Source organism: Seriola dumerili, unplaced genomic scaffold (genome assembly GCF_002260705.1).
Source record: "Seriola dumerili isolate Sdu_G_001 unplaced genomic scaffold, Sdu_1.0 BDQW01000331.1, whole genome shotgun sequence".
Taxonomy (NCBI): Eukaryota; Metazoa; Chordata; class Actinopteri; order Carangiformes; family Carangidae; genus Seriola; species Seriola dumerili.
In genome coordinates, this window is record NW_019174586.1 from 13,046,413 (window position 1) to 13,056,979 (window position 10,567).

Sequence of the window (10,567 nt, forward strand, 5' to 3'; positions counted from 1 at the left end):
AGAACCAAACTGTGATTTAAAAAGAAAAGAAAGCCACACTTCTGATTCTAGCAGCACATGTTTGGATCCGAGCCCATTATTTTATTTCTTCTTCCAAACACATGGGATGGAGAGCAGCTCGGTGCTGCTGATACTGCTGCTGCTGCTGCTGCTGCTGCCGGCGGACATGATCCTCCTCCTCCCTCCTCCTCCTTTCACTGTCAGCATCATCTGGCTCCCCTGGACCCCTCCTCCCTCCTCTTCCTCCTTCCTCCTCTTCCTCTCTTCCCAGTGCTGCAGGCAGAGTCGGACTAAACCATTTGTGCGTGGGAAGAAGTAATGCTAGAAAAATGTCCCGCCAGACATGATCAACTAATTCCACTTTGTCTTGAATTAAATATTATCATAATTATATTATTACTAGTCAGTTCTTCACACTTTAAGGCCTCCACTAACGAAGTCAGGGTGCGTTCAAGTGCTGATGGAAGAGTCTGACATGCAAAACGTTGCATTCAAGTTCAGTATTTCATTTGCTATGTGTTATAATAATTATTATGATGATTATTACAGTAACAGTAACAACAGAACAACAGAAGTAACATCACACATCAACGTGTCTCTCACATCACCATCAGTTTGATGTTTGTATGTTTTTAAATGTAGATTCAGTGAGAAAATGTTCAGTTGCTGCAGGAACTCAGATCAGCTGCAAAGGTCAGGCTTTGACACAGAGCTCTGAAGACACATTTCTACAGAGTGTGTGTGTGTGTGTGTGTGTGTGTGTGTGTGCACGTGCTCATGCATATGGGAAAATAACTGCCCTACACCGACATCTAGAGCCCTTAATGTGCAACTACAGGAGATTATCAACCATTCAACATTAAATTCCTATTTATAAGAATGACAGTAATTTGTAATATAAGGACACCTAGGCTGGAGATAATGTAACTGTAAAATAACTTGTCGAAAATTAAAAAATGCTCGATTAGAGAATTATACCAAAATAATAATAATCATCATCTCATGTTTACCTTTCTAAATCAATCAGGGCTCATAAAAACATTTATTCTACATATACCTGTATAAAAACAATATGAATAGAAGGAGAAAAGAGGAAAAGGTTAAACAATGACTTTAGTTTAATTTTCTTTCTGACTGTATGTAAATGTAATTTACTGAAATTATACACATTGTAATTAAATGGCTAATAGTTGTGCTAATTGTGCTGTTTTAAATGGAAATATCACCATGTACTCTGGGCTTTAGTCAGATTTCATAAATACTGATTAATAATAACTAGAAAATTCCTGGAGAAATTTTGAATGTTCCGGCTGCTTGGAGCGTGTAATTCACTCCTCACATTTCAATCTGCACAAAGGACGTTAATTTCATTTTCATTCATGTCGTAGAGACTCATCCTGACACTGACCTCAGTCACTGCAGGTGTCCCTCAAAAACTCACACTGATGGTTTAAAACACAAATTTGTCCCCACATCCACAGCAAGACATGTATACACACACATGTAGATGCCCTAACAGAAGCTGATATGCAATCAAGCTATACCACTATATCCCCATATAGATGATCGCTTCTAAGATCGAACTTTTATGACCTACATTACCTCTTACTTTTTTGAGACTCTTATTTTGAAAGAGTCTGTGCTTCTGTGATTGTCAGTATAAATTGCATAAGGTTTTGTACAACAGAGCCACTAATTCCCTCTTACCATGTTCAGACATTTATTTTGAAGGTTAATCCGAATCGTGGAGATGGTGTTTGTGTTTCTGTCAATAAGTGCGTGTGTGTTGAAGTATGACGCAGCAGTAGAGCGCCAAAGAGGGCTGGGTTTGGTCGTTTCAAAGATGTCTCCTCATTCATTCTCAATGGGAATTTTTTCACCTTTTATCAGCATTTATGTTGCCATGGTTACTTGAATCGCTAAGAATATATATATGTTGTCTGGATTTTCTCAAAGCTGAGGGACTAGTTGAGCTCCAAAATTTCAAAACAGAAAATGACTAAGACGAATAAGCATGCAAAATAATACATGGCTTTGAGGATACTGCATTGCAGGCACATAACTAGGAAATTCCTGAAGAAATTTTGCTCTTCTACAGCTCAGGAGACAAAACTGTGATTCTCATTTCAGCTTCATTTTAATTTCTATTTTGTTTGAAATGCCGTTTCTCATTTTCCTCCTAAAATTCACGAGGAGAAATAGGTGAGACACGACGACTTGAGGAGACACCCCGCTCCTTTTATTCTCCTTTGTAAATGAGACTCAGCGATACTAGAGCTGCTATGGAGCAAGGGGGGGATACATGGGAAAGTGGTCTCAGACCTTTGGACACCACTGTATATAAACTAACCCTATAATGAAGTGTTCCTAATATTTTGTCCATCCCATTTATAGGAATTAGATTTGACAAAATATTAGGAACACTTCTCAGTATATCCTAGTACAGTTAAACATTACCACAATTACAACCTCCACAATGACCATTAAAATAAACCAACACTTCTCAAACAGATTCAGTAAATACTGAACATTATAATCCTCATGAAGGAGGATTTACTGCAGGTCTGTTCCATTATACCGCATTAGTTTCATCCAGGTTCACCACATACACACATATATACACACACATATATACACACACTATATATATATATATATATATATATATATATATTCATCAATGAACAATGCCAGTAAGCCAGCTGCTAATGCTAGAGCTAATGAAAATGGGGTTGGGGGGGTCTTATATGCTGTACCCGCACACGTACTTTGCCGCATCATCATTTATGTATTGTATATCATTGTTAGCATTATAATTGTAATCAATGTTATTATTGTGGAAAAGAAGCTAATTCTGATGATCAGTGCTAATTGAAATATATTTGCAATCTATTGGTAGCTGCTAATGCTAATGCTAGCAAGCTAGACCCCCAACCCTATGTTCTGCTTGTCTGTGTTTTTCACAATAAAGAATTAAAAAAAAAATGCTAATGCTAATGCTATCTGCTAATGCTAGCAAGCTACCACCACACCCCGTGTTCTGCTTGTCTGTGTTTTTTTCACCAATAAAGAATTAAAAAAAAAAAGAAAATGCTAATGCTAATGCTAGCTAGCTGCTAATTGCTAACAAGCTAGCCCCCATCCGTGTTGACCAAGAGGAAAAAAAAATATGCTAATGCTAATGCTAGCTGCTAATGCTAGCTGCTAATGCTAACAAGCTAGCCACCCATCCGTGTTGACCAAGAGGAAAAAAAAAATGCTAATGCTAATGCTAGCTGCTAATGCTAGCTGCTAATGCTATGCTGCTAAATGCTAGCTGCTAAGCTAGCTGCTAATGCTAACAAGCTAGCGCAGCCACCATCGCAGTCGTTTACAGAAAAAAAAAATGCAATACATGCTAATGCTAGCAGCTCACACCCTGTCTTGTTTTCCCAAAAATAAAAAAAATGCTAGCTATGCTGCTAGCTGCTAATGCTAACAAGCTAGCCCCCCATCCGTGTTGACCAAGAGGAAAAAAAAAAATGCTAATGCTAATGCTAGCTGCTAATGCTAGCTGCTAATCTAACAAGCTAGGCCACCCCATCCGTGTTGACCAAAGAAAAAAAAATGCTAATGCTAAGCTAGCTGCTAATGTAGTGCAAGCTAGCTGCTAATGCTAGCTGCAAGCAGCTGCTAATGCTAGCTGCTATGCTAGCTGCTAATGCTAACAAAACGGCGGCTAGCCCGCGCCCCCCAGCACAGGCATTGCGCCCAGCAAGCAGGGCTAGCCGCCCGCGGCTAGCCGCGCCCCCCCCAGCACAGGCATTTGCGCCCAGCAAGCAGGGCTAGCCGCCCGGCGGCTAGCCCGCCCCCCCAGCACAGGCATTGCGCCCAGCAAGCAGGGCTAGCCGCCGGCGGCTAGCCCGCGCCCCCCCAGCACAGGCATTGCGCCCAGCAAGCAGGGCTACCGCCCGGCGGCTAGCCCGCGCCCCCCCAGCACAGGCATTGCGCCCAGCAAGCAGGGCTAGCCGCCCGGCGGCTAGGCCCGCGCCCCCCCAGCACAGGCATTGCGCCCCAAGCAGGGCTAGCCGCCCGGCGGGCCTAAGCCCGCGCCCCCCCAGCACAGGCATTGCCGCCCAGCAAGCAGGGCTAGCCGCCCCGGCGGCTAGCCCGCGCCCCCCCCCAAGCACAGGGCATTGCGCCCAGCAAGCAGGCTAGCGCCTCGTGCCGGCTAAGCCCGCTGCCCCCCCCAGCACAGGCATTCGCCCAGCAAGCAGGGCTTAGCCGCCCGGCGGCTAGCCCGCGCCCCCCCAGCACAGGCATTGCGGCCCAGCAAGCAGGGCTAGCCGCCCGGCGGCTAGCCCGCGCCCCCCCCAGCACAGCATTGCGCCCAGCAAGCAGGGCTAGCCGCCGGCGGCTAGGCCGCGCCCCCCCAGCACAGCATTTGCGCCCAGCAAGCGGGCTAGGCGCCCGGCGGCTAGCCCGCGCCCCCCCCAGCACAGGCATTGCGCCCAGCAAGCAGGGCTAGCCGCGGCGGCTAGCCCGCGCCCCCCCAGCACAGGCATTGCGCCCAGCAAGCAGGGCTAGCCGACCCGGCGGCTAGCCCAGCGCCCCCCCAGCACAGGCATTAGGCTGAATGAGCCCCGACTTACCCCCGAACTTAGCCCCCGACTTAGCTCCCCGAACTTAGCCCCCGACTTAGCCCCCCGACTCTAGCTACCGCCGACTTAGCCCCCGACTTAGCCCCCGGACTTAGCCCCCGACTTAGCCCCCGACTAGCCCCCGACTTCGCCCCGACTTAGCCCCCGACTTTACCCCCGACTTAGCCCCCGATCTTAGCCACCGACTTAGCCCCCGACTTAGCCCCCGACTTAGCCCCCGGTTCAAATTAGGCTCAAAATGATTTTGAGCTTATAAAGTGATGTTTACAAATAATTCCAATATTTGTAGTTGGAAATCAAACTTTGTAAACCTGGAAAATAAATCTGCATGAAAAATTCAAGATTGCAATATGTCAAACAATTGCACTTGAGGCAAAGAGATGTGTATTCATTAAGACAGTGTCAATCAAAACTAAACAAATGATCGGTGGTGAGGTTAAACAAAGACACAGGAAAAGTAGAAATGCTTTTGTGGACGTCTGCGTACAGAGATCAAGAGCAGAAAACTGGAAAACTCAGTGTGCAACATTCCCAGTGAGAGACACTGACAAGTATGAATTTTGATCCTTGTCACTTCAGTGTCACTGTGGGAACTTTTGACCAGAGTTTTACAGTTTTCTGCTCTGTATCGCAACACATATGTCAACAAATCCATTTCTTCTTTTACAGTATCTTTGTTCAACCTCAACACTGATCGTTTGTGGAGTTTTGATTCAGACTTTCAACAAATACAAATCTCTTTGACACAAGCACAATTGTTTCACAGACAAACTTGAATTTCTCAAGCAGATTTATCTTACAGGTTTACAAAGGTTGATTTACAACTACAAACATTGGAATTATTTGTGAACATCACTTTACAAGCTCAAAATCATTTTGACCCTAATTTGAGCCTAGGTACACATTTAGTTACAGTAACAACAGTTTTGTTTCCTTAACAAATCAGACACAGCAAGTTTCCAAACAAGTATTTTAATATTCAAGCCAAATATTAATAATCGCATCCACACTGTTTCCTGATGCATTTGATATGACAATAACTTAAATGTAATAAACAGAATATCATTTTAACTCATCTTAAACATTTAACTATGATCTGTGTGGAAATGCAATTAAACAAAATACAAACTGCTTTTAACAGAAATTAATTGAGTGATTTGAGCCTAAATGTATGAGGTGGAGTAATGTGCATGACTTACCATTTCTTGCTGGGCAAGGCGTGGTTCTGGCCCGAGGTGGATTCTGCCATAGCTATAAAAACACAAAAGGAAAAATAAGGACATAAGCAGCTCCTCTTGACTATGAAATGTTTTTGAAGCATTCTAAGGACTTCAGGAGATAAAAGATGTATCAATCATCCATTTAAACTTCATTTACCATATACAGTAATAAAACAAGACTTTATGACTAAATCTGAACAAATGATACATGTACATGTGAAGACACACACACACACAAAAACACTGAAAGAGGAAGAGCTTCTGTCTATGTACACATGCAAAGCACAAAACTGTAAAATGTGGTGCTCAAAAGTCCTGCAAGTGTGTGACCTCAGTGTCACACACTTGCAGATTTATGAAGACAAGGGCATACTGCAAGACACATGGGTGGGCCTTGGCAGGCTATAGCAACATGAGGACAGGATGACGACATCACAAAGGCAGACTCAGAAAATAAGGTTTATTGCCAGGTAAGTTTTCACTTACAAGATATTTGGCTTGGTGTAGTATCCAATTAATGTATTCAGAGGAAATAAAATTAATAAAAAAGAAAAAAAGTAAAATACTGCAACAGTCAAACATAAATATACAATCGATACATATTAAAGAAAAAAAATAATTAAACAATCCTACAAAACTATGTACAAAAGTGTTTTAGAATGACAAAACTCCTGCTGGGCAAGATGTGCAAAAGATCACAGTAAGACAATATCCGTATCGTGCAGGGATAATACCTCAAGGGTGTTGATGTGGGGTTTGATTGATGAGAGCCGACATGCAAAGAAAAGGCTGGTGCTTGGTCCATCATTGGTGATTAGATTGGACTCTCTGGTCGCCTGATACAGACAAAACATGCGCGATAAGACAATTCCTTTTAGAATCATACAAGTTCTTTATAGATCAAACATGTTAGACTTGTTGTGTGTGTATATTCAATTGTGAAGATAGATATGAATATGGCAAAAATACAGTATGAATATTATGAAATTTGAATGCAAGAGGAAATGAAGAGTAAACAACTAGAGGTATGATAAGAATTCATTGTAAACACACTATAATAGACCAGCAATGCAGCAATCAAATATGGATAATATGGTAAAGAATCAGCAGTATGAAACAGATGTCACACTGCGGGTCTGATTTAATCACAGTGGTAACATCAACGTCTTACTTTTAACAAGTGAATGATAGCATGTTACTCACTAGACCCTCCTCACTGTCTGCGACTGCTCCTGCGTTGGTGAGACAGGTGGAGGCGGATAATTGCATCTGTACGGTGCAGGTCCCGATAAAGACAGAGGAGATGCTGAAATTCCTGGAAATGTAAGATCTAAGTTTCACTTCATCAGTATGGCTGATCTCCTAACAGTAATTGTAAAGAGGTTACACATGAGGTGAACGATCGAACACGTGTATATCATCGGTTATGGGGTCACTACAATCTCAAGTTAACAGTATCAGTTATGAGCTAAGACTGAGCGTCTGGTGTACGCGAGAGCAACACCATGTAACGCTAGTTGGACCATACGACTGAAATGTTTGTCGGTAAGCGGTTTGTGTGTCCGTTGCAGCTGATTTACTTTTAGCTGTAAAGAGGCCAAACCTTGCTGCTACTACGACGGGCTATGACAGGAAAGTTTGTGAGCTCGGCATCAAACCGCATCGTTTGTCTTCGGGAGGAGCCGATCTCCAGCGGGTGGAGAAGCCACACCGAGATTTACTCGTGTTGCTTCTTTTCTTTGCCGTTGAACGTGGTTTCTTGTCGGGAGCGGTCCTGCGGGATACAGATGAATATTACCTTTTAGGAGGTTCAGCCATTCCTGCGTTTCTGTGATGCTATCTTCAAGCTCTGCCGGAAGTTGTTCTTCTTCGTGGGACTGAGGGCAGACTTGACGCGCCACTGACTCACACAGCATCTAGTGTCACAAATAGGTATTACAACACAGGACAGGTCGGGGCTGGCTGGTTACCATGCTCATTTCAGTGGATATCTGAAAAAGAACAGATGGAGGTCTTGATCATGACATCACTGTGGCTGCTTCACACAGTTGATAGTGTTTTGTTTTTTTTTGTTTTTTGTATTAAACATTTTAAACTAAAGTTCTGGCCACATCTTATATTGCACCTTTTCAGCAAAACCACCAAAGCTGACATTTAAAAGTAAAGCTACATGTTCTTTGCCCACATTGCAAATGAACTTGCAGTTTTGACACTTAGATTAAAACAAAGACATTGAGCTTAACTTGACTGATATTGACACATTTGATGCATACAAAACATTTTTATTTGCTTTGACAGTATATAAATCTATGCTTGGATTATAAAATACAATCATGCGTTCCCTTATACTTACATTCAGTTTGTGACGTACAAACGTTTGTATTTGCCCATTTTGCATTCAGGCCAGTAGATGTTGCACTGTTCACATGAAGCATCAAGATATAAACCCTTTGTGGAACCACTTTGCTGAGAAAGTAAAACTTCTGACGCTGTGGGACTCACATCCAGTACCAGGCAGTTGATTTCTGCAAGCAAAGAAGATACAACAGCCTGGGAAATTTTACTCACTGAGTATTTCACTTACTGACTGGACTGCTCACAGAGCCAGGTGTCAGTTCACTTCAGCCATGTTGGTTTCTCCGTATATCGCAGTCATGGGGCTGTATTCCAGTCACCGCATGTTGGCAGTCTTTATGTTACGACCCAGCTAGGGGAAAAGGGAAGCAACATAAAACCAGGTGTTATTGTTAAATCAAATTTACTGATTTAATTTATTGCGTAACCAGGAGGGTAAATAAGTAAACAAAAATACAAACAAGGCAAGAAGACAACTGAAGTAGGAGAACAGGAGCCAACAAAGAGCCTAACTGTGCAATTCTAACAAACCCAAAAAAACACAAGAAGCAGCACCCCTGTTCCTAATGTGTCCAACAATCTTTCTCTAAGGGTGTGATGCACAAGCAGAATTTTAAACCCAGCCCAGTCCCCAACAATCACAACCAGCATCTAAGACCAAATCACAAATTACACACAAATGCTCACAAAGGTGGTAAAGAGGCGAGCTGCCTATCATGTCAGCCGCCACTAATGATGTGCTGGCCGGGCTTTTAAACTCTCTTCCTCTGATGCTCAAACGGCGGCAGCTGTGGTGAGGGCTGCTGGGTCATTGCTGCACCAATAGGAGAAGCCGTGGAGTCGGAGGCTCCTCCTCTTTGCTCCGACCAATCCCCTCACGGAGTCCACGCAGCATACAGACGACTGCGCTGCGTCCAGTTTAACCTATTTTTATATCATGCAGAAACTTGAACAAGAAAGAGCAGAACTGATGTCACAAGATTTCTTCAGTAGAGGATAAAATTAAAAGTACTATAAAATTCGTAGAGAACTTCTGAATGTGCCTGCTGCTTGGTACCTTATAGGCTTCCACTATATACCCCTTATAGAGACGATAGCTTCTAAGATCTGACTTTATCACCTACCTTACCTCCCCAATAGAAAATTGACTCCACACTGGATCCGTCCTGGAGGTATCATGGGCTCCGGAACGGATCGAAAAAACAGGACCGGATCGGAGCCCACTTGCACGGCGGGACGACTCCAGAACGGATCAGGATTACGGATCCAGACCACATCCGTATCCGCTCATCAAGCAGCTCATTCGGCTCGGATCCGATTTGGACCCGTTCTTAAAGTGGTTAATTCGGTCCAGACCCGTTCTGGATCCCTTATTCAAAATGGCTCATCCGGCTAGAACTAGCTGTAGAAATCTAAAATCAAGCTGACCAACACCTGGATTGCTCTATAAAAGCTTTAATACTGAACCGGTCTGCCTTTATTAATATTAATAAAACATTACTCATTGAACACTAAAAAAAATCTAAACCTTTTAGCCACCCAGCAATTCTACAGTTAAATGCTTTCACTGTGAAGCAGCAGAAGTAGGGAAATTGTGTTTGTGTTGTAGTAACTTAATACAGCTTCTTCATGGGTGTAAGAGTTATCAGAACATTTCAAACTGTTGCACTGAGGAACATAAATGCAGTTTCCTGTAAGTCCCTCACACAGTTATTACCCAAAGATGGACTCTGCTAGTAACAATGAAATCCTCTATTAAAAATCATCTTGGGTAAGGATGCTGACAGTGTCATGGTTTCTTCAGCTTCCTCTGTCTGCTGCCAGGTTGAACCACCTCATAGCATCCCGCAGGATGTCGTCATCATCAGTGGCGGCGCGGGAGACATGACTCTTTCTCACTGCATCTATAATCACACAAGCCTTTAAACACAAAGTCTGCTGTCTCACATTTAAACAGGAGACCATTACCTATGAGTATAACTGTGATTTTCACCATTACAATTCACAATCAACAGTCTGTCCACGGTCTCTCTCTCTCTCTCTCTCCTCCCCCACCCCCTTTCTCATTTCAAACCCAACCGGTTGAGGCAGATGTGCGCCCCCCTGAGTCCAGCTCTGTTGGAGGTTTCTTCCTGTTAAAAGGGAGTTTTTCCTCACCTATGTCACCAAGTGCTGCTCTTTGCGCACATTTGTCACAACCATTATTTCTTATTTTTTAAAAATGATTTCAGTATTTTGACATTTTAACATTTGTTTTAATTCCATTACTCTGTGCTGTAACATTTCTTTCAAATTTATTTGTTCCAGAGATTTTTTGAGTTTGTCCTCAGAATAAAACAGTTACAGCCTATA